The sequence below is a fragment of the Schistocerca nitens genome, chromosome 1 (genome assembly GCF_023898315.1).
Source record: "Schistocerca nitens isolate TAMUIC-IGC-003100 chromosome 1, iqSchNite1.1, whole genome shotgun sequence".
Lineage (NCBI taxonomy): Eukaryota > Metazoa > Arthropoda > Insecta > Orthoptera > Acrididae > Schistocerca > Schistocerca nitens.
Window position 1 is genome coordinate 507477472 of NC_064614.1, and position 20924 is coordinate 507498395.

Consider the following 20924-nt stretch of genomic DNA (forward strand, 5'->3'; position numbering starts at 1 on the left):
AGTGAAGCTTTCAATGTTCAGAGAGAAACTCTGAATTTTCAAACGACAAATTTAGGTTTGTGCCAAGGTCTAATCTCAAAGTGAAGAATTTAGTAATCTGCACGAAGGCATGGGCGCTTTGAAGACTGAGTTCGACGCTATAAGTACTAAAGTAGAGAATTTAAAAGTAGATCTAAAGGATGAGTTGACAAACTCTTTGACTGCTCACATAAATCATATGTTTACTGACCTTAGTCAGAAACAGAAAGATACCTTCCAGGATTTGTCAAAAAGGTTAGAACTTAACATTGAGAACAAATGTAATAGTGTAGAATCGGAACTTATTGAAAAGTTAGGATCCTTTGAAATAGTGTACAGTGTTTAGTATAATGATGAAACGTATGGGCTGTATATTTTGCAAGAGAGTGTAGATATGCAGAATGAGTTAATGCATCATTCAATCGCAAATTACAGGTGTCAATACATGGGTGGATAATGTAGAAAGAAATTTCAAAGTGAAAATAGCTAACTCTGATATTATAAGTGTAATTAGTTTGGAGGAACAATTTGGGGAAATTATAGATCGAAAAATTACCTAGAGAATAACATCTGGGAATGTATTGCTTATTCCTTCTTCTCGACTTAATGATACCAGGAAGGGTATGGACGACCTGTGGAAAGAGATTAAGCTTATCTAAGATAAAGTGGGAAAAAGGGTATCTTCACCTAACGTTGTATTAACTAGTGAAGCGGTGACTGATTTACAATGGGGAGCTAATTCAGGGTTATCTAGACAATTCCCTAAATTTAAGCCAGATGGAGATGTAGATCCGCCCCACTTCTTAAAATGGTTTAACCAAGCATTACCAAGAAATTGGGGAGATTCTAAGAAGATAGAATTTTCTGTGGGGTACCTTCTATGGGAAGCTTCAGATGGGATACAGTAAATATCGAGAATTTTTCCTCTTGGGAGGAATTCAAAAGCAATTTAAAGAGAAATACTGGTCTTCGAGTGCTCAAGAAAAGTTGATATCAGGTCTATGGGACCCAAAATATTACAATAATACTTGGGGTAGTATGAGGAAATATTTCGATTGGCATTTAACATGAGCAAAGTATTTACATAAACCAATGGAAGAAGAGGGATTGGTATGTATTTTAATTAGGCGATTGCCCATCTATGTGTGGGGGATATGTGAACAAACATTTTCCAGCGTGCATAGTGGCGCACAAGATACGATGAGCAGAGTGCATTAGGCTCAATGGAATATACATGTTCTGTGTTTGTTGATGGGGCAACGTAATATAATTTGGTAGTCAAATGTATTAATATGCATTTTGCGAATATATCATAACTTTATTTTGTCTCTTAAATAGTTGTTATCTGTCATTTAGCTCCGTTAATCTAAACTACAACAGTTTACGGGCCCAGGTACTGTATTAAAGCGAAATAATAAGCTTTAAGGTGATGTGTATTTGCGCAGAAGGTGAGCGGAAGTTTGTGTAAACTTGTATTGTGTACGCTGTACGAAGAAGAAAATAATTGTAAACTGAGTACAGCACAGATACCGCAAATAGAGCGGCTTGTAGGGCACGAAAATTACGTGACCTGGAAATTGGCCGTTGAGGCGTATTTGCACTTTGATGACTTATGGGACGTCGTAAACGGTAAATTCGCACCGACGGAATCAAGTTTTGCTACTAAGGATCGGAAGGCGAAATCAAAACTAACCCTCTTGATTGATCTAGTGAATTAAGTTCACACAGAAAAGGCTATGTCATCAGAGGAGCTATGGGACAAACTGAAAAACGCATTTGAAGATGGTGGTTTAACGAGAAAAGTAGGAGTACTTCGTGAGCTGATAACCACAATATTGAATAAGTGTAAAAGCGTGGACGAATACGTGAATAAAATAATTTCAATCTCCAATCGTCTGAAGAATGTTGGTTTTGAAATTGCGGATGAATGGATTGCAACTTGCTGGACTACCAGAGAAATATTCGCCAATAATTACGGATTTGGAAAGTTCCGAAATGTCCATGACAGCGGATAGTGTTAGAGTAAAGATTCTACAGGACGTGAAGAATGAACCAGATTCTAATGCTTCAGAAAAAGAAACAGCGTCGGCTTTGTACTCTAAGTACAAGAAGTAGAAGCCAATAAGATGTTTCAAATGCCAGAAAATTGGACATATTGCTTCGAAGTGTAACGAAAAGTTAAGTATAAAAGAAAAGAAGCATGTTAATTCTAGTAGATCTGAGAGAAAGACTACCGATAAAAGTAAGGCATTTTCTGGCTTTTACTCTTTTAATGAAGCAAGTCACGACCATGTATAATGGTTCCTAGAATTCAGGAAAATCTGTGCACATTACCAGATCCATCAGGTTTGTATGATGTTCAGTCAAGGACTGCCATTGGAATTTCTACAGATGACGAATATAAGTTAAGGTGTGAACTCGCAGGAAAAGTGGATTTTAATTTGCTTGTGAATGGGGAAAAGGAAATTGTTAATGTTCATGATGCACATTATGTAAAGAAAATTGCAACTAATTTGTTGTCAGTAAGCGAAATAGTAAAGAAGGGTGATAAAGTTATCTTTGATATAGAGGGAGCCAAAGTGATAGACTCTTGTGGTGATGCTGTAGCTACTGCAAGTAATGTAAGAGGTATTTACAAAGCGAATACAGTTCAAAATACTGCTGGAACAGGAAACCACTCTGTTTATGTTGCAAAAGATTTAGAGTGGTATAGGACACTTGGATATTTGAATAGGAAAAGTATGACTTTACTGAAGAATATGGCAACTGGGATGGAAAATTATGGAATGAATAATGTTCAATGTGAGGTGTGTTTGCAAGGGAAGCAGGCTAGATTGCCATTTAAATCGAGTCAGAGCAGATCTACCGAAGTCTTGCAACTCATACATTCAGATCTCTGTGGACCTAGGGAGAATGAATCCTTAGGAGGTAGCTTCTATTTCCTGACATTCATAGATGATTTTTCTAGATACATACAGGTTTATATTATAAGTAGCAAGGATCAATTTAATGATGAATTTGTTGTTTATTGCAAAATGGTCGAAAGACAGACTGGGAAGAAAATTAAAATTATTAGATCAGAAAATGGATCAGAATTTGTAAACAGACGGTTTAAGGAACAGTTGAATGGAATGGGTATTAGGCATCAGACTACCATTCGCTACAGTCCTTCTCAGAATGGAGTTGCAGAACGAACCAACAGAACCATTCTAGAAAAGGCAAGAAGTATGTTAAGCGTTGCTGAGCTACTGGGAATCTTGTCTTTTTGGGCAGAGGCTGTGTCAACAGCAGTGTATTTAATTAACAGATCACCTATAAAAGCTGTGAGACACAAGGCACCTTATGAAGTATGGACTGGGAAGAAACTGGATCTAAAGCACTTAAAAGTCTTTGGATGTAAAGCCATGGTTCAGATTCCAAAACCATTAAGAGGAAAGTGGGATGCAAAATCTCAAAAATATATTTTTGTTGGCTGCTGTGAGGATTCAAAAGGCTACAGATTTTATAATCCTGTGAATAAGAAGATAATAAGTAGTAGAGAGGTAGTATTTTTGGAGGATTATAGACCTAAAATAAAGGAAAGTAGTCAAAATGATATAGTAATGCAACCAAGCATAGTGTGTGATGCTGCTGAAACAGAGATGGAAACTGAAACAGAGGAAGATGAGAATAAAGAGGAAGCTGATGTGCTACCCGAGAATCAAATTGAGGAAGAAGATTCAACAGAGGAAGTCAATTTAAGGCAGTCTTCACATATGGCAAAACCAACAGAATATCCAGATTATGAAATTTATGCTGCCCGAACAATCAACAATGAACCAATCACAGTTAATGAAGCTTTAGCAACTTCAAATGCTCAAGATTGGAAAAAACCTATTGAAAAGGAGCTGCAATCTGTTGTGGATAATGATACATATGAATGGGTTGAAATGCCTGAAAATAAAAAGCCACTAACAACAAGATAGGTGTTTAGTATGAACAATCCTGAGAGTGCAATACCAAAAAATACCAAAATTCAAAGTCAGATCGGTAGTTAAAGGAAATTCCCAGAAAGAAGGAATAGATTACAATGAAACTTTGTCACCAGTGGTGAAGTATTCATCATTAAGATACTTTTTAGCTTTGGCAGTAAAGGAAGACTTATTGATTCATCAAATGGATGTGAAAACAACCTACCTGAATGGAAGACTGGAAGAGGAAATATATGTGATTCTACCTGATAAAGTTAAGCGACCTTATCAAGGGAAAAGGAGAATTTGGAGTTTGAAGAAAGGCTTATATGGATTAAAGCAAAGTGGCCATTTCTGGTATAAATGTTTGCATAAAAGTTTGATAAAACTAGGCATGTTACAGTCTAAGTCAGATCCCAGTATAAATCATAAAAGAGCAATGAAGAAATTGCAATCATGGCCATATGGGTAGATGATCTTTTTATTTTAACCAATAGTGAAAGCCAGATGGACTTTTTAAAAGAACAGTTATGGTCAGAATTTAATATGCATGGTTTAGGGGAAATTAATCAATACTTAGACATGAAGATTGTAAGAAGTGCCAACAGAGAAGAATTATGGATTGATCAATCTCTGTAAATAAGGAAGATCTTAGAAAAGTTCAATATTGAAAATTGTAAACCTATTTCTACTCCTATGGAACCAATGCAAAACTGCTAATAACTGATGATGACAAGAAATGTAAGGAAAGTGTACCCTATTTGGAAGCTGTAGGAAGTCTACTGTACTTAGCAAAGACTTTCAGACCAGACATTGCATTTGTCACAAATGCAGTAAGCAAGTTTTGCAGTGATCCGAGAAAAAAGCACTGGATTGAAGTCAATAGAATATTCAGATATTTAAATGGAACTGCTGATTGTAAGTTAAAACATTCTAAAACTGGAAATGTAAATTTGGAAGGATACAGTGATGCAGACTGGGGAAATGAGTTGGAAAGCAGACACTCCATCACTGGAAGTTGTTTTAGACTAATGGGAGGATCGATATAATGGTGGTGTAAGAGACAAAGAACTGTTGCTTTGAGTACTGTAGAAGCTAAATATATGGCCTTGTCCTCCAATACCCAAGAAGTTCTTTGGATCCGCACACTGATGAGTGAAAAAGAATAGCTAAAGCACACCAGTGCAATAAGAAAAGTTGTAATGGTAATTATCAAAAAAAGCATCCACATTCAAATTTACATCCAGTAACTTCTCAAGAATTTGTACCGAATAACCAAAAAACACAAAGTAGGAATGTAGTACCTCGTTATGGTAACCAACCCATAATTAGTAGTAATGAGGTTAACGTTGTTTGACCTAGATCCAGTACCAGCGCCCAGGTCATGGAAATACATTAGGATGCTGTATGTTAACTTTATGCACAAAATACCTACAAAGGAATGGTTGTTGCTTGAATAACCAAACTTAGCTACTAATAACCGACATCCTATAATAGCATAGCAGGACAGTGGAAAATTCCTAGGTTAACATACTTATAGATTCGGGAAGTGAGGTATCACTCATCTGAAACGTATTTTTTAACTCAATACAGAATAAACATTACTTACCGTTATTGCCAGCTACTGGAGAATATATAATTGGGATAATGGGAACAAAAAGCAAATTCTAAAACACAAAACTCAGGTGAACTGCAGCATTGGAAATATGTTATTTCGTCAAACGCTGTTGACAGTAGATAATATTAATAGAAACATACTGTTTGGTTTAGATTGGTTGTTAGAGTTTAAAGTCATCTTAAACTTTGATGAACATCATCTTCAATTTGGTAAAGGGGACAGTAGATGCTGGTCATCTTTTGTGACAAATATAGTCACTTTGAGGAACAAACAATGGAAAGCTATTGTCTGTGATTAACAGCTACAGCACAAGCATCACCGAAAATCGATAATGTTGATGAAGGAACACATCAAACTGATATACAAGACGAAGTTAATGAATCCCTAATATTAACCGATCAACAAAGACGAGACTTGTATAAAATTTTAATGGAGTATGAAGTGGTATTTTCCGATTGTCCAGGTAATATCAGCAACTATATTTGTAAGTTCAAAATCAAAGATGGCACTCCATTATTTTGTACACCATATCCGTTACCAGTGAGTTTGAAGGAAGCAGTTTGGGATGAGATTAAAAAATGACTGATAATAATATTGTAGAACGAAGTTCCAGTGTAATGAACAATCCTCTCATAGTGATGAAGAAAGCTACAGGTGGGGTACGATTAGTATTAGAAACTCATACATTGAATCGACATATAAAGGTGGAGAGGGACTGCCTGATTAATATTGACGAATTGTTATCCAAATTTGAAAAGGCAAGATTCTTTAGAACGATGGATATGACTACGGGATATTGGCAGATAAAATTACATCCAGAACCCCAAAATGTATATAACCTTTTTGTTTGATGGAAAATCATATCATTTCAATGTACTGCCATTTGGACTTCATATCTCTGTGTCCGTATTTATACATGCGTTAGATGAAGCACTAGGGAGAGACTTATTGAAGGATTTGATAATATATGTAGATGATATCATAATAATATCAATTACCTGGGAGGAACATTGTCTAACTTTATGCAAGACTGTGAAAAACTTTAAAGAGAAAGGTACTACGTTGAAGCTGTCAAATTCGTTTTTTGTGCGCCAAGAACTTAAGTTATTAGGGCATAATCATAGCGTGTAGGCTTTCACGGCCACCGTCTTCAGTAATTAAAACTTCCGGGCTAAGATGCTGTGCTCCAATAGTAGAAATACTTCTCCCTGACGTTTCGTTGCCAACTGTGGGCAACATCATCTGAGGTGAGTCTACGACTCACCTCAGCACCTCAGATGATGTTGCCGCAGCTGATGAGTAGTCGATTACTACACAGTAGGTTGATGCAACTGGATGCTTTTACTACAGGAATACGATATCAAGATATGATATGTAAAAGGTTCCGAAAATATAGTACCGGATACATTATCCAGGCTACCCATAGGAATGGAAGACTAGAAACATATGGAAGGGCCCGGTGTTATTTTTGCCATTAATTTTATGTCAGGAGAATATCTCAACATCAGGGTAAAATTGATAGTTTAAAGAATAACAGAGAATATACATCATGATCCTTATTTCACAGAAATATTTTCTATGTGTATCCAGAACCTGTTACCTCCTAATCAACTGGGAAATTGGAAAATCGTAGATCATAACTTGTTTCAGAGTGACAGTGTAACATCACAACGTTGGCATTTATGGATTCTGAAGGTAATGGAAGACGAACTTGTATCGTATGCTCACACAGGCTATGGACACTTTGGAATAAAAAAAATCCATATTTCATATGAATAAATTTTATTATTTCAAGATACTAGGGCACAAAACAGCATCTTTGATTAGAACCTGTGAATATTAACTGAATCTTCTGTCGGTTCTTGGTAGAACAACATTATAATAAATGAAAAGCACGTTTCCTTTTGTTCTACAATATTACTTTTATTGCTAACCGGTTTTCGGCTTATAAGGCCATCTTCAGACATTTACTGAGTATTATCACCAAAGAAGTTAAATGTTGGCTGCTAATTTTTAACTTCTTTGGTGATAATACTCAGTAAATGTCTGAAGATGGCCTTGTAAGCCGAAAACCGGTTAGCAATAAAAGTAATATTGTAGAACAAAAGCAAACTGGTGCTTTTCATTTATTAGAACCTGTGAAACATGCCAGAAAGTAAAAGAGATTAATACTCACATGAAATACAGAATGTATCCCAATATCCCTAAGTCATTACTCGACCTTACAGCAGCAGATTTCTTTGGACCAATTCCGCAAGGAAAGGGAGAAGTATCATATATTTTGGTTATCGTAGAGACAGTTATACACTGTTTACAACAATACTTTCTAGTAGTAGGTAAACCAAAATGGTTTCTTACAGAGAATGGAACAAAATTTGTGAACAACAAATTTAGAGAATTCCTAGTGTGGGAGAGTATTCGACAAGTGTTAATATCCAATTATAAACCATCATCAAATCCATGCGAATGGGTAATGAAGGAAATTGGGAAATTATGTTGTACATACTGCCATGAATAACATACTTCGTGGGCAACGAAAATTAAGGACTTTGAATTTATCATAAATGAATTACCCTATTTATCGACTGGGTTGACACCTTTAGATGTTATAGGCAACCTCTTGTAGGAGAACCTTTAATTAAGTATTTTAATTGGCCTGCATACCCTAGTGACAATTACGAATAAATCAGGAAATTATTTCTAAAAATTTGATTGAAAAGGCGCAACAAAGATTAAATAATCATAATGAAAAGGCTGTGGAACCTCTGTACCAAATCAATGACCTGGTTCTTATAAAACATCATCTTTGCAGCTCGACTCTTAAGACGTATAAAATATCGTGTGTTCGATCTGTGGGGGGGGGAGGGATATGTAGTGATACGAAAATTTCTGTGTAACTCTAGAACCACTCAGCCTTCTACCACCTCGAACACATGATATTCTAGATACGACTGTGGGATAACTACTGCATGTCACAAGTTTGTGTTTTTGCATGTTTAAAATCAGTCGCAGGAAGAAAGAAGATGCGGCGGTCATACGGCACCTACAAGTACCTGTCGGGCAATCCATAGATGTGTTAGTGTGTATGGAAGAACCATGAAATCTATATGCAGCTTTGTGCTTATTGTATCACTGACTGTTGTTATGTGTAACAAGAACAGTCGAAAAAGTACTCATATGGACTCAGCCTTGTTAGAGGCAAGACGCTTTTACAATCTCCTTTTCTGAAAGTCATGGTGTCTAAGCAGACTTTCTTTCGAATGTAAATCAATTTGTTTCTAACATATGACTGTACGAGAAACTTACTGAAGTTACATATTATGTTGAAAGTGAGAATTTTTATTGTGCTTGAAAGTCAAATACATCGTTGATTGAGGAAACGTAAGGTTTGTATCTATACTTATTTCACTAGTAGAAAGAGGCTTGAAAGTTCCTGTTCCTAGCATTATTCGAAGCAGAAGAAGTCGAGAGTTTTCAGCAGACAGCTATCCAGTAAAGAAGAGAGGGTGCAAATCCCAAGTAAGTCATCTCGTAAAGAAGTGGAACGTGGTTTGGGGAAATAAATCATTATAACCCAGACCCACACTTACACTTTAAGTTGTCAAAATGTTAGAGTTTCTCTCTCAATATTGATTTTACTGCAAAAATGATCTGAGTCACAATTTGGCTCTCTGCTGCTGCCTACTTTAATAATGATGTTGATGTTGCAGGCAATCACTAAAATATGGTGAATCTGGTTGACTATTCCATTGACTGCAGGGTACCCAGATGAATCCTTTAGTGTGGGAAGGAGGTGCTCTTAATTGTGATAATATATCTTGCTGTGAATTGGCACATTAGAGCCCAAGTCTCATTCTTTTCTTAGTGCAGTGAATGAAAAACAGTCTCTGAAAAACAGAGATTTCATGTTGACACTCATTCTTCCTCATTTCTTACATTAACATCTACCACTGCCATTAACATAAAAACATATTTAAGTCTGCACAACATATCTTTCCCAGGACTTCATAGACCAGTATTTCCATTATGTCATACTTTTCCTCCATTGGTGTTTACACATTTACTATCAATATGTTCCTAAATTTTGTTCTAAGTCTGCACATTCATAGCTTACTCAGTTATTGCCCTGTTCCAAATCGGCCAGTATTCAGTACTTTATTCCAGTGAGATATGTAGTTCAATCAATTCCAGTAACTCTTGCACAAACAATTGTTCTAGCTCCTGCTTACTATTAACATTTTATTTATAGTGTGTGAAATTAATTCAAAAGTGAGCAATCATTTTTGCAAACAAGCACATTGTCACATCATCAGTTCTGTGCCTACCATGGTGGGCCTGTAGGTGTTCTGTTTGTGGTAATTGTTGTTTGAGCTGTGAATTGTGTCCAGTGTTTCATCTGATGTTTGCATTTTGCGACATGCCCTGTGAATATCATATCCATTGGTGCTCCATCTGGATAAGTAATCTTTACATTAATCTATAAATACATGTGGCTCTGCTGAAGCTTTAGCTGTAGTCACAATTGACTCACCTATTACTTGGTGACTTACCTGTTGCTTGAATCTTAATTGCTTTATTTTTTACTCTGTTCCAATACTACGAAGTTTGTGCCAGAACAATGGTGTAGTTGTAATCTATTCCTTGTCACAGCAGATGTGTTTGGCTGCAATATCTGAGTACTCCACTGATATGCGTGGTAGGAGATCTTCAATTGTACATAGTGTCTGTCTTATCTATATCTTCCACTGGAGGTGAGTTTTGGGGAAGGGGATGGGTGGATGGCATTATGTAGATAAAAGTATTGTACTCACCCATTATCAGTTAGCTGCTAACCAGTAAACTCCGATTCTTTAAACAATCGAACTCCCATGTATAAAACAGCTCCAAACTTCTGATTGGTTTACAAATGATGTAATGTGTTAAATATTTGCCTTTAAACATACAAGTAAGAAAAAGTTGAAAAAAGGTTTGAAATTATGCCTAAAGCTTGTTGGAAGTCTCTAAGTGGTTTCATTATGAAATACTGGATGAATATAAACTAGATAATTTGTTCATTTTAACCAAAAGGTAGTCTTTCATCATGAATATTTGTGGCGTCATATCTCCTGAACTGTGTGTCGTACAATGGTAGAATTTTACGAGTACGTTGAGTGATGTGTATAGGTACCGTATGCAAATTGCGCTGCAAATGGAGTTAGTAGAAAAGAAGTAATAAAGTAAAACGTCATGCATGTTGCTGCCGTTTTACTGTATTAACAGCGCCGATGTAGTATTTGATAAACCTTGTTCTTTTTGTCGTTTTGTAGGGGTGTTAGCGAGAAAAAGTCTCGAAAAGTTTTGTTTGTAATTATGTGTATAGGGTGTTGGAAGTTGCTAAGTGCTGTCAGTCTCAAATACTGATTGAACAAAATCCGGACATTTGCGCGCCGTCAGTGTGTGTGGTCGCCTCGAGACAAACACTTAAATTGTAACCGCAATACTTGCCTTATTGTGTTAAGCTTTTAACATACGATTTTACCTCTTAATGAATAGACTGACAGCATATTAAATTGGGCCAATAATTACCATACGCGAAGTGTTGAAAATTAAGTTTTGTAGCACCAGGAAGCCATTAGATGAGGTAACTGTGCCCCGGCGTATGCGGCCTGTAGGCCAGTGGGTGTCTACCTGGTGGTGATTACCCCTTGAAGGGTGAAATTGAATTTTATGAGGGGTAAAAACAAATGTGGTCGATTGTGCTTCGGTCACACAGCTAAATTATTTTTAGAAGATCATTACTATTATCGCTATTCCGTCAGTCCGCCCCCGGTAGCTGAGTGGTCAGCGCACTGGAATGTCAATCCTAAGGGCCCGGGTTCGATTCCCAGATGGGTCGGAGATTTTCTCCGTTGAGGGACTGGGTGTTGTGTTGTCCTAATAATCATCATTTCATCCCCATCGACTTGCGCGTCGCAAGTCGCCGAAGTGGCCTCAAATCGAAAGACTTGCACCCAGTGAATGGTCTACCTGAAGGGAGGCCCTAGTCACATGACATTTATTATTTTACTATTTCGACGGCTAACTATATTTTTTTAAGTACTAGAATTAATTATATCACGAGACAGTGAGTCATATAAATGAAATGGAGAATGTACTTTATTCTCGGAATTTTGGAGAACATTCTCAGTTTCACATGAATAAAGCTGGCCAGAAAATACTTGTCTTGAGAATGGTCTCATCTTGATTGAAAGGCTGGGGGAAGTTGATGTACGCGAAGAACATTTTCCAATTTCATATGAATACTGTGCAGAACATTCTCCGTTTTTTGACATGAGCTCTGTGGCATACTTTGAGCTAATAAGTTCTGTTGAGGTTAAGTTTTAATGAATGTTTTTAGTAAAAATTGCACATTTTACATTTCTCGGAAGGCAATACATATGAAATAGTGAAGAACCGTACAAGTTTATGCAGCAAGTAACCTTAGAAGTAGGGCAACTACCGCTAAAAAACCGGTTTCATACCCTAGAGGTATATCTTCAGGTCATATAAAACTAGTAAATTATTTGGCATGAATTCCAAGGTGCAAGTGCAGAAAAAACATCTCACTCCTCAGTGAAATGGCAGATGGGCTTCAGATCCGAAACATGCATGATCAGTTATACACCACCATAACACAGTCAAAAGACGAAACTGGACAGTACATGACAATTCAGGTATGTTAGGATTAAATGTAGATTGTCATGTTCTGTCTGGGTGATTAATAAGCATAATGAACAGTGGAAAATCAGCAAAAGAACTCAATATTCCTCAAAGAACAATTGAAAACAAAGTAAAGAGTCTCCATTTTAAGAAACTGGGGCGTCAGACTGCATTGAGCAGTGAAGAAGAGGAGGAGATCTTCGAACAAGTCCTCATGTTTGCACATTGGGGAATACCCCTTGATGCCCTTGACGCAGGGTGCGACTTGTGCTTCTACCAGTGGGGAGGATGTCTTAGGGGTTAGTGGAATTATATATGTTACTAGCTTGGACTGTGGTGTTATACATGGTTAAACAGCTATTTACAAATATATGTTAATGCCGAAACTCACTATTGACACATATGCATTATCAGAAAAGCCATCCCTTGTTATATCTTTAAAAGTAAATTATAGGTAAAGCTTATTTACAAAATCATCTACATGCGGGTACAGATATATGAGGGGAATTCAAAACGTAGAAGCACATTTGTGAACAGTTGTACTTATTCTGATGATAGAAAACTGAATATTAATAGTGTTAATAGTAAAACTTAATAAAAACGTTCAGTGTTCGGCTCCACAAATTTACATTATATGTAAAGTTTTACTCCAGTGCGTGGGAAATAAACATCCCAGGTTGGGATACATAAACTAAAACCAGAGGAGGGGATGGTCTGATGCAGAGGGGGGAAATCCCCCCCATCCCCCCCTACAAATCGCACACTGCCTTGACGTACAGCTCAGCGATGGGGGAGCAGATGTCACAATTCAAAAATAACTAACCTGGCGATGGCTTGTAGCGTTCTTTTGTGATATGGCATAAACAAAGGCGTTCTTCACGTAAATGCCAAAATATTTCTCGTGCTAAAGATAGCATTGGGATAAATTAGCTTAAAGTATACTTTAGTCATTTCCCACATATTAAACTGCGATGAGACAAATTTGATTGACGATCCAGTGTAAAAAAATGTTATTTCTATGGGATGCAAGTATCCGGAAATCAAGAGCCTCTCTAGTGTTCGCAGCTTTGGTATGAGGAGAACTGCTTTCTCCTTTCATGGTTTTTCGTTCAAATCAGTTATGGGACACATGAGTTGTAGGAGGGCTGAAAGAAACAAAATATGGCAATACGGCAAGTGGATGGTTTGATGCTCTGCATTTTGAAAAGTGGTTTTTCCATGTTGTGCAATGGGCAAAAAACCTATACAGCCCCAAATGTTTAATAGGAGATAATCTTAGTAGCCATGTGAATGTAAGAGCTCCAAAGCAAGCAGAACTAATGATCTTTACTTTGTGTCCTTGCCCCCAGCATCAACTCATCTAACTAGTGGGATGATGGCAGCACGAGGACAGTTTTGACATCAAACTGATATGCATATTAATTAAATTGATCAGTTAATTAGCCAACCCTTACCGCACCTCCACGTGATGTCATGGGTTTTCCCCAACTGGCTCTTGGGTCCCCACCCCCTCCCCTGCCCCTTCTACACTATTGGTGGGAATTTCGGATTTTGGGGGAAATTAAAAAATGGTGGGAGTTTAAAAAATCACGGGAATTTCGTTGCCCCAAGGCTGTGTGATGTCCCACACCCACCCCCTCCCCCATAAATTGGTGGGAAATACAAATTTGGGTGGGAATTTTTTTCTCCATTCACATGACCGGGATTGGTGCAAGAGGTTCAGTCTAAGCTGAGCTATCATTGTGGAAACATCAAGATGTGTTCAATCAATGAGATAAATGTGAAGGTTAGAGTGGCTTTCAATTGCCGTATCACATGGATGCATTCAAGGGAGGACTATGATAATGGAAAAGTGTAGGAGAAAGAAGCAGAAGAATTTGGTTCAGCAGACTTTGGCAATGCAGAGGGATGGAGCCAAGATGCATGATGCAACCAAGATATGATCATGCACATGCACAAACTGCCGAGATATACCACATGAAGCATTCACTCTTCCAAAATGGAACATGTCCACAGTTGATGCTAATTTGCTTCAGTGAAAGCATATTTGTATATGTAATATATACCACTGAAGAGCTTCAACTGCTCATCCCCATCCACATCCCCCTCCACTAACCCATTCTCTCATCCCATCATCAGTCGCCTGCCATCCTCGGTGCAGTGCAGAATGTGTTCTGTCAAAGAGCTGGTGGTGTCGGACCAGGCGGATCTTAACAGCCATGTTTCCCATAAGCATACAGCCAAGGACTACACTCACAGCCTCCTATGCAGACTAGAAAGGAAGTATATTGTATGAGTGCCAAAGAAGAAGAGGTATACTGTCCAGAAGGCAATGACTAAGCAGCAGAATAGTATCAAAATGTTTTCCACAAGTCATGCAGACTGATGCTATTGCTACAGTTGATTTTCATTTTTGACATTCACAGTCAGCTTTCCACCTCACAAGAGACATCTGTATCTAATCAAGAGGACCAAGCAACTGGTCTAGTTCACAATTATGCCACCTGAGTCACTTGAAATTGGTAGTAGCCAATAGGTACGTAGCATCCGATCACATTGGCGATAAAAGGTGGGCCCAGCAGATCTGCAGCCTCAGTTGCAGTCAGTCAGCATGAAGTGCCAGCCAATATCATCACAGGAAGAAGCTGTGGAGTAAGTACTCCTCACTTAAAGTCTGTGTTTACTGTCATGTGAGGAAGATGAAGTCCCTGTGCTACTATTACAGGTTGTAATGGTTTTATTTCTTTGCTCATCAGTGAACGCGAAGTCCTCCAGCCTGTTGGGGCCTGCTGCAGCAATGTGTTCCAGCCTGTCGGGACCTGCAGCAGCAGTGGCAGCACCCTGGGATCCTGTTGCACACCATGTCAGCTGATTGGAGCAGGACAATGACTTGCTATTGTCAGTCGAAGACACACAGCCAGCCCCTGACTCGCAGAAGTGCATCAGGGGTCCTAATCAGCATGATGCTGGTTGGTACTGAACCCCATCTTACATGCCCTTGGAGAATATTCTGGTGATACTGCATGGACAAAGTGAATATATAGTGGATGAGAAAATACCATTTACGTCATTTGGAGCACTACTACTATTCACTGCAGTGTAAAATTTAACCACCAATGTTTTGCCAGTTGAGTCTATCAGTAGATCGGGTTTTGTTAGGCATGGCCTGCACCTCAACAGGCATGGAAAGGGACGTCTGCAAAGCTTATAGGTGATAGTGTAGTGGGTGGTGGTGGGCTCACTCATGGAAAAATTTCTGTAGTAGTTTGTATTAGAGCTGCACATTTTTTTGAGACTGAAGTCAACTGATAGGTATACCTGCTTAAAGGAAGTCCCTCTAACTAAGGGCTCACCTTTGGAGAAAGTCATGTTTCCAAGTAGAGAAGGAATTAGAGTATTTCATGAAAATATAAGAGGTATTAGAGATAAAGTTAGTGAACTACTCATAAATGTTGACAAAGAAATCATTGGTATATCGGAGCACCACTTAAATAATTTGACAATTCAGGGGCTTCCTTTACCAGGATACAGATTAACTGGCTGTTTTTCAAGGAGTTCCTTGTGGGGTGAGGGGAGTGGCCATGTATGAAAAAAAACAGTATTTCATTTGAGTCCATAGACGTATCACAGCACTGCACTGAACAGATACTTGAATGTTAAGCAGGGGCAGTTGAATTTAGTGAAACTAAACCTCTAACTGTTGTTGTTTATAGGTCCTGTAACTCTGACTTCAGAGCATTTCTGCTCAAGCTAGAGAGGTTTCTTGATTCACTTATAGTAACTACCTGTAATTAGTTATATGTGGTGACTTCAATGTAAATTTTGTATATGATGGTGCAAAAAAGGATGTCGGTTGATCTCCTAAATTCATATGATCTGACGCAGACTGTGTTTTTTCCAACAATGGTGCAAGGGAACAGTAGTACAGCCATAGACAATATTTTTCTTCATTCTTCGTTACTAGATGGGCAATCTGTAATAAAAGGGCGAATGGCCTTTCAGACCGTAATGCACAAATTTGAACATTAAAAGGCCCATATCACTGGCTAGTGGATAAGGATATCATGTAGAACAAAGTGGGAATTATATCAAAATGTTAGAAGTGGTCAGAATCAAGCTACAGTAACTCATTACGAAGAGTACTGTAAGGTGCTTAAAAATGTTATTAGGAAGACAAAGAATATGTGGTATGCAAATAGAATAGCTATTCACAACATAAAATTAAAACCATATGGTCAGTTGTGAAGAAAGTGTCTGTTCAGCAGCACAAGGTCGACAATATAAAGTCAGTTCATAGTAAAAATATTTCTTTTACTGATAAATCAGGAATATGTACAGTATTTAACAATCATTTTCTGAGCATTGTAGGGAATTAAATAAAAATTTAGTTTCTGCAGGGAATGCTACAACTCTCTTGGCAAATACCATTCCGAGATTGATGTCTGAAATGCTCCTCTGTGATATAGACAAGGGGGAGATTGAGTCAATAATTAAATACTGAAGACTAAGGACTCTCATGGATATGATGGAGTGCTTAGCAGAATATTAAAGTATTGTGCTGCACATATTAGCCCTCTATTTATCCTTTTTGTAATTTTTCTTTTAGGAATGGTCAGTTTCCTGAACGACTGAGGTACTCAGTAGTAAAGCCGCTTCATAAAAAGGGAGAAAGGGATAATGTAGACAATTTTAGATCTCTTTCTATGCCATCAGTGTTTGCTAAAGTTATTGAAAAGGCTGTGTATGTAAGGATAATTGGTCATTTTATATCACGCGATTTGATATCAAATATTGCGATGGTGCAGGATATACTTTTCCTTGTGCTGTGCAGGCTGCAAATTAGAATTCACCTACCTCAGACCGGCGTCTGCTCGAAGTCCCTCCACTCGACAACGTTGATACTTACAAGATGATGTAAAAGCAGCATTGATAAAAGAAACACCGTCTAATACCTACAATTACTGAGGCCGCGCAACTCTAGTAATGAAATAAAGTCCTGTAGAAAAACTGCATTACAAAATTTATCGGGCAGTAAGAAAATGGATCAGCATCTGGAAAATAATGTCCGAAATTTCCACACAAAATGGATTATTTTCTCCATCTACCCAAAGAAATGGTACTATTCAGTCCACGTTTAAACTACTGGCTATTTTCTTCACATTCACAATTCGTACACCCATTTCACATGCACAGCAGCCAGAAATTTGTACAAACCCAACCCAAATTAAACAACGTTATCACAGTCATTAATTTCACTACTAACATCAGTTATTACATTCTATCCTTCTTGTGGGTTTCTCAAAAAATAAACTGCTCACCAAAAAATGCTCAGTGGTTGAATACTGCAACATTGCCATTCGCATACTGTGAAGGGCAAATTTCACAATATCTGTCCAGCTAAACAGTTCTAGAACTTCCAAACTTCACAAAACCGTCCATAACTACATCAGCATTAGTCACAACACGTATCAAACGCGAGGAACTCAATATTCCTTCATTTTACACATTATTTTGACTCGCACTAGCAAAATGACCATCCGCGTTCGAAGCAAACGAGAGACTCCCTTCTTGTGGCCTCACTCCCAATATAACTATCAGGTAACGACCGGGAATCGTCTCAATTCTGATTGGCTAACCATACATGGATGTGGAAGAGAATGTAGATGAAGAAGAAATGGGAGATATGATTCTGCATGAAGAGTTTGACAGAGCACTGAAAGACCTGAGTCGAAACAAGGCCCCGGGAATAGACAACATTTCCTTAGAACTACTGACAGCCTTGGGAGAGCCAGTCCTGACAAAACTCTACCATCTCGTGAGCAAGATGTATGAGACAGGTGAAATACCTTCAGACTTCAAGAAGAATGTAATAATTCCAATCCCAAAGAAAGCAAGTGTTGACAGATGTGAAAATTACCGAGCTATCAGTTTAATAAGTCACTGCTGCAAAATACTAACGCGAATTCCTTACAGACGAATGGAAAAACTAGTGGAAGCCGACCTTGGGGAAGATCAGTTTGGATTCCGTAAAAATACTGGAACACGTGAGGCAATACTGACCCTACGACTTATCTTAGAAGCTAGATTAAGGAAAGGCAAACCTACGTTTCTAGCATTTGTAGACTTAGAGAAAACTTTTGACAATGTTGACTGGAACACTCTCTTTAAAATTCTGAAGGTGGCAGGGGTAAAATACAGGGAGCGAAAGGCTATTCACAATTTGTACAGAAACCAGATGGCAGTTATAAGAGTCGAGGGACATGAAAGGGAAGCAGTGGTTGGGAAGGGAGTGAGACAGGGTTGTAGCCTCTACCCGATGTTATTCAATCTGTATATTGAGCAAGCAGTGAAGGAAACAAAAGAAAAATTCGGAGTAGGAATTAAAAGCCATGGAGAAGAAATAAAAAATTTGAGGTTTGCCAATGACATTGTAATTCTGTCAGACACAAAGGACTTGGAAGAGCAGTTAAACGGAATGGACAGTGTCTTGAAGAGAGGGTATAAGATGAACATCAACAAAAGCAAAACAAGGATAATGGATTGTAGTCTAATTAAGTCGGGTGATGCCGAGGGAATTAGATTAGGAAATGTGACACTTAAAGTAGTAAAGGAGTTTTGCTATTTGGGGAGCAAAATAACTGATGATGGTCGAAGTAGAGAGGATATAAAATGTAGACTGGCAATGGCAAGGAAAGCCTTTCTGAAGAAGAGAAATTTGTTAACATCGAGTATGGATTTAAGTGTCAGGAAGTCGTTTCTGAAAGTATTTGTATGGAGTGTAGCCATGTATGGAAGTGAAACATGGACGATAAATAGTTTAGACAAGAAGAGAATAGAAGCTTTCGAAATGTGGTGCTACAGAAGAATGCTGAAGATTAGATGGGTAGATCACGTAACTAATGAGGAGGTATTGAATAGGACTGGGGAGAAGAGAAGTTTGTATCACAACTTGACTAGAAGATGGGATCAGTTGGTAGGACATGTTCTGAGGCATCAAGGGATCACCAATTTAGTAGTATTGGCGGGCAGCGTGGAGAGTAAAAATAGTAGAGGGAGACCAAGAGATGAATACATTAATCAGATTCAGAAGGATGTAGGTTGCAGTAGGTACTGGGAGATGAAGAAGCTTGCACAGGATAGAGTAGCATGGAGAGCTGCATCATACCAGTCTCAGGACTGAAGACCACAAAAACCATACTCCCCGCCAATCAGAATGCTCATTCATGATCATACTCACGCCAAAGCTGGCCTTGGATCCCTTGGATCAGATTCCCACAACAGGCTTGTGTAACTCTTGCAGGTTATAATACAACATTAAAATTTGACGAATGTCCCATGTACAGACTCTCATTCACTCACATATACTCCCACAATAATGTTAGACACCAATAATAATTTTGTCTGACTTTATATTACGAAAACGAAAAATAATTGAAGTTTTAATATGAAAATCTCAATTAATTACTTCTACACACTGAGAATTCTATTTTGGGTTTCGAATTATACCAGAAGATAAACTATTATATTTCCTAACTGAATTTAGTTTCCTAAGTGTTGAGTTTTTTACTTTTTCAGCTTTTTCTTCTATCTCTGAAACTATAATAGTTATAATGCTGAAATTTGGATACAATGTTTTCCTGAATGTCAAAAGGTAGTGTGCCAATTTTGAAAATGATTAAATAATATTTAATATCATTTACGTAGGTTCTTATAGGTGGTGAATGTACACGTCCAGTAAGAGACATTGGATAGCTTTCCCATGGCAAGTAGTAATAGCAGCACGAGTGGCTCTGGGTTAGGGCAGCAGATGTCAGCCCCCAAAGTTACATGCAGCTAGCTATCCCATAACAAACGTTCGCTCGGCACAATGTACGAAACTACACACCCCCAAAGAATCTAAAATTTCTCCTGAGCATATTTTATGGTTCTTACTGAGGACAAGTTTTTTATTTTTTTTAGTTGAATCTTCAACTACCACAACACTGTTAATCAAAATTTGTTTTCCTCAATTAACTAAATATCTAAGTCACATGAAAGTATTATATACAATTACATCGAATATCAAGGGCTAGGAGTGAATAGCATATAATCGAATTAAATATTGTACTAGAGTAGTACAAAGTATACAGACAGCTAGTGTCCTGGTAGAAACTAAAAGAACTAACGAGAAAGAGAGAGGAATGAAAAGTATGCTTTAATGTGATGATTCAGTAATATGGCAAGAATTTTATAGAAGCTTTTGTGACTTGTGAAGAGGTTGTAAGAGTAATATGTTAGAGACAAGAGAGAATTGCCTGCCTAAAGGGTAAAAAGAAGTTTTGTATTTGACATCACTTGAAAGCCACAGAGAGGTGGACTTAGGTGTATTTAATATGTTCAGTAGTGTATCTTTCCTGGATATGGTGAATGAGATGTGTTGGAGAACCAGAGAGACTTGGCATGAGTCGTGCTTATGTTTATCTATAAGGACCCTTTTTTGTATGTACTGTATATATATTGTAATTTGATCATGGAATGATGAAGACCCACAGTAACCGACTGGTGATACAGGTGCTTTAAGAGCCACAGAAGTTGCCTGGAGTTAGTTTCAGTTATGTGTATGTAGAGCCACAGTAATTGGCTAACAGTTTCAGTACTATTCTATAAGAATTTTTTAAAAT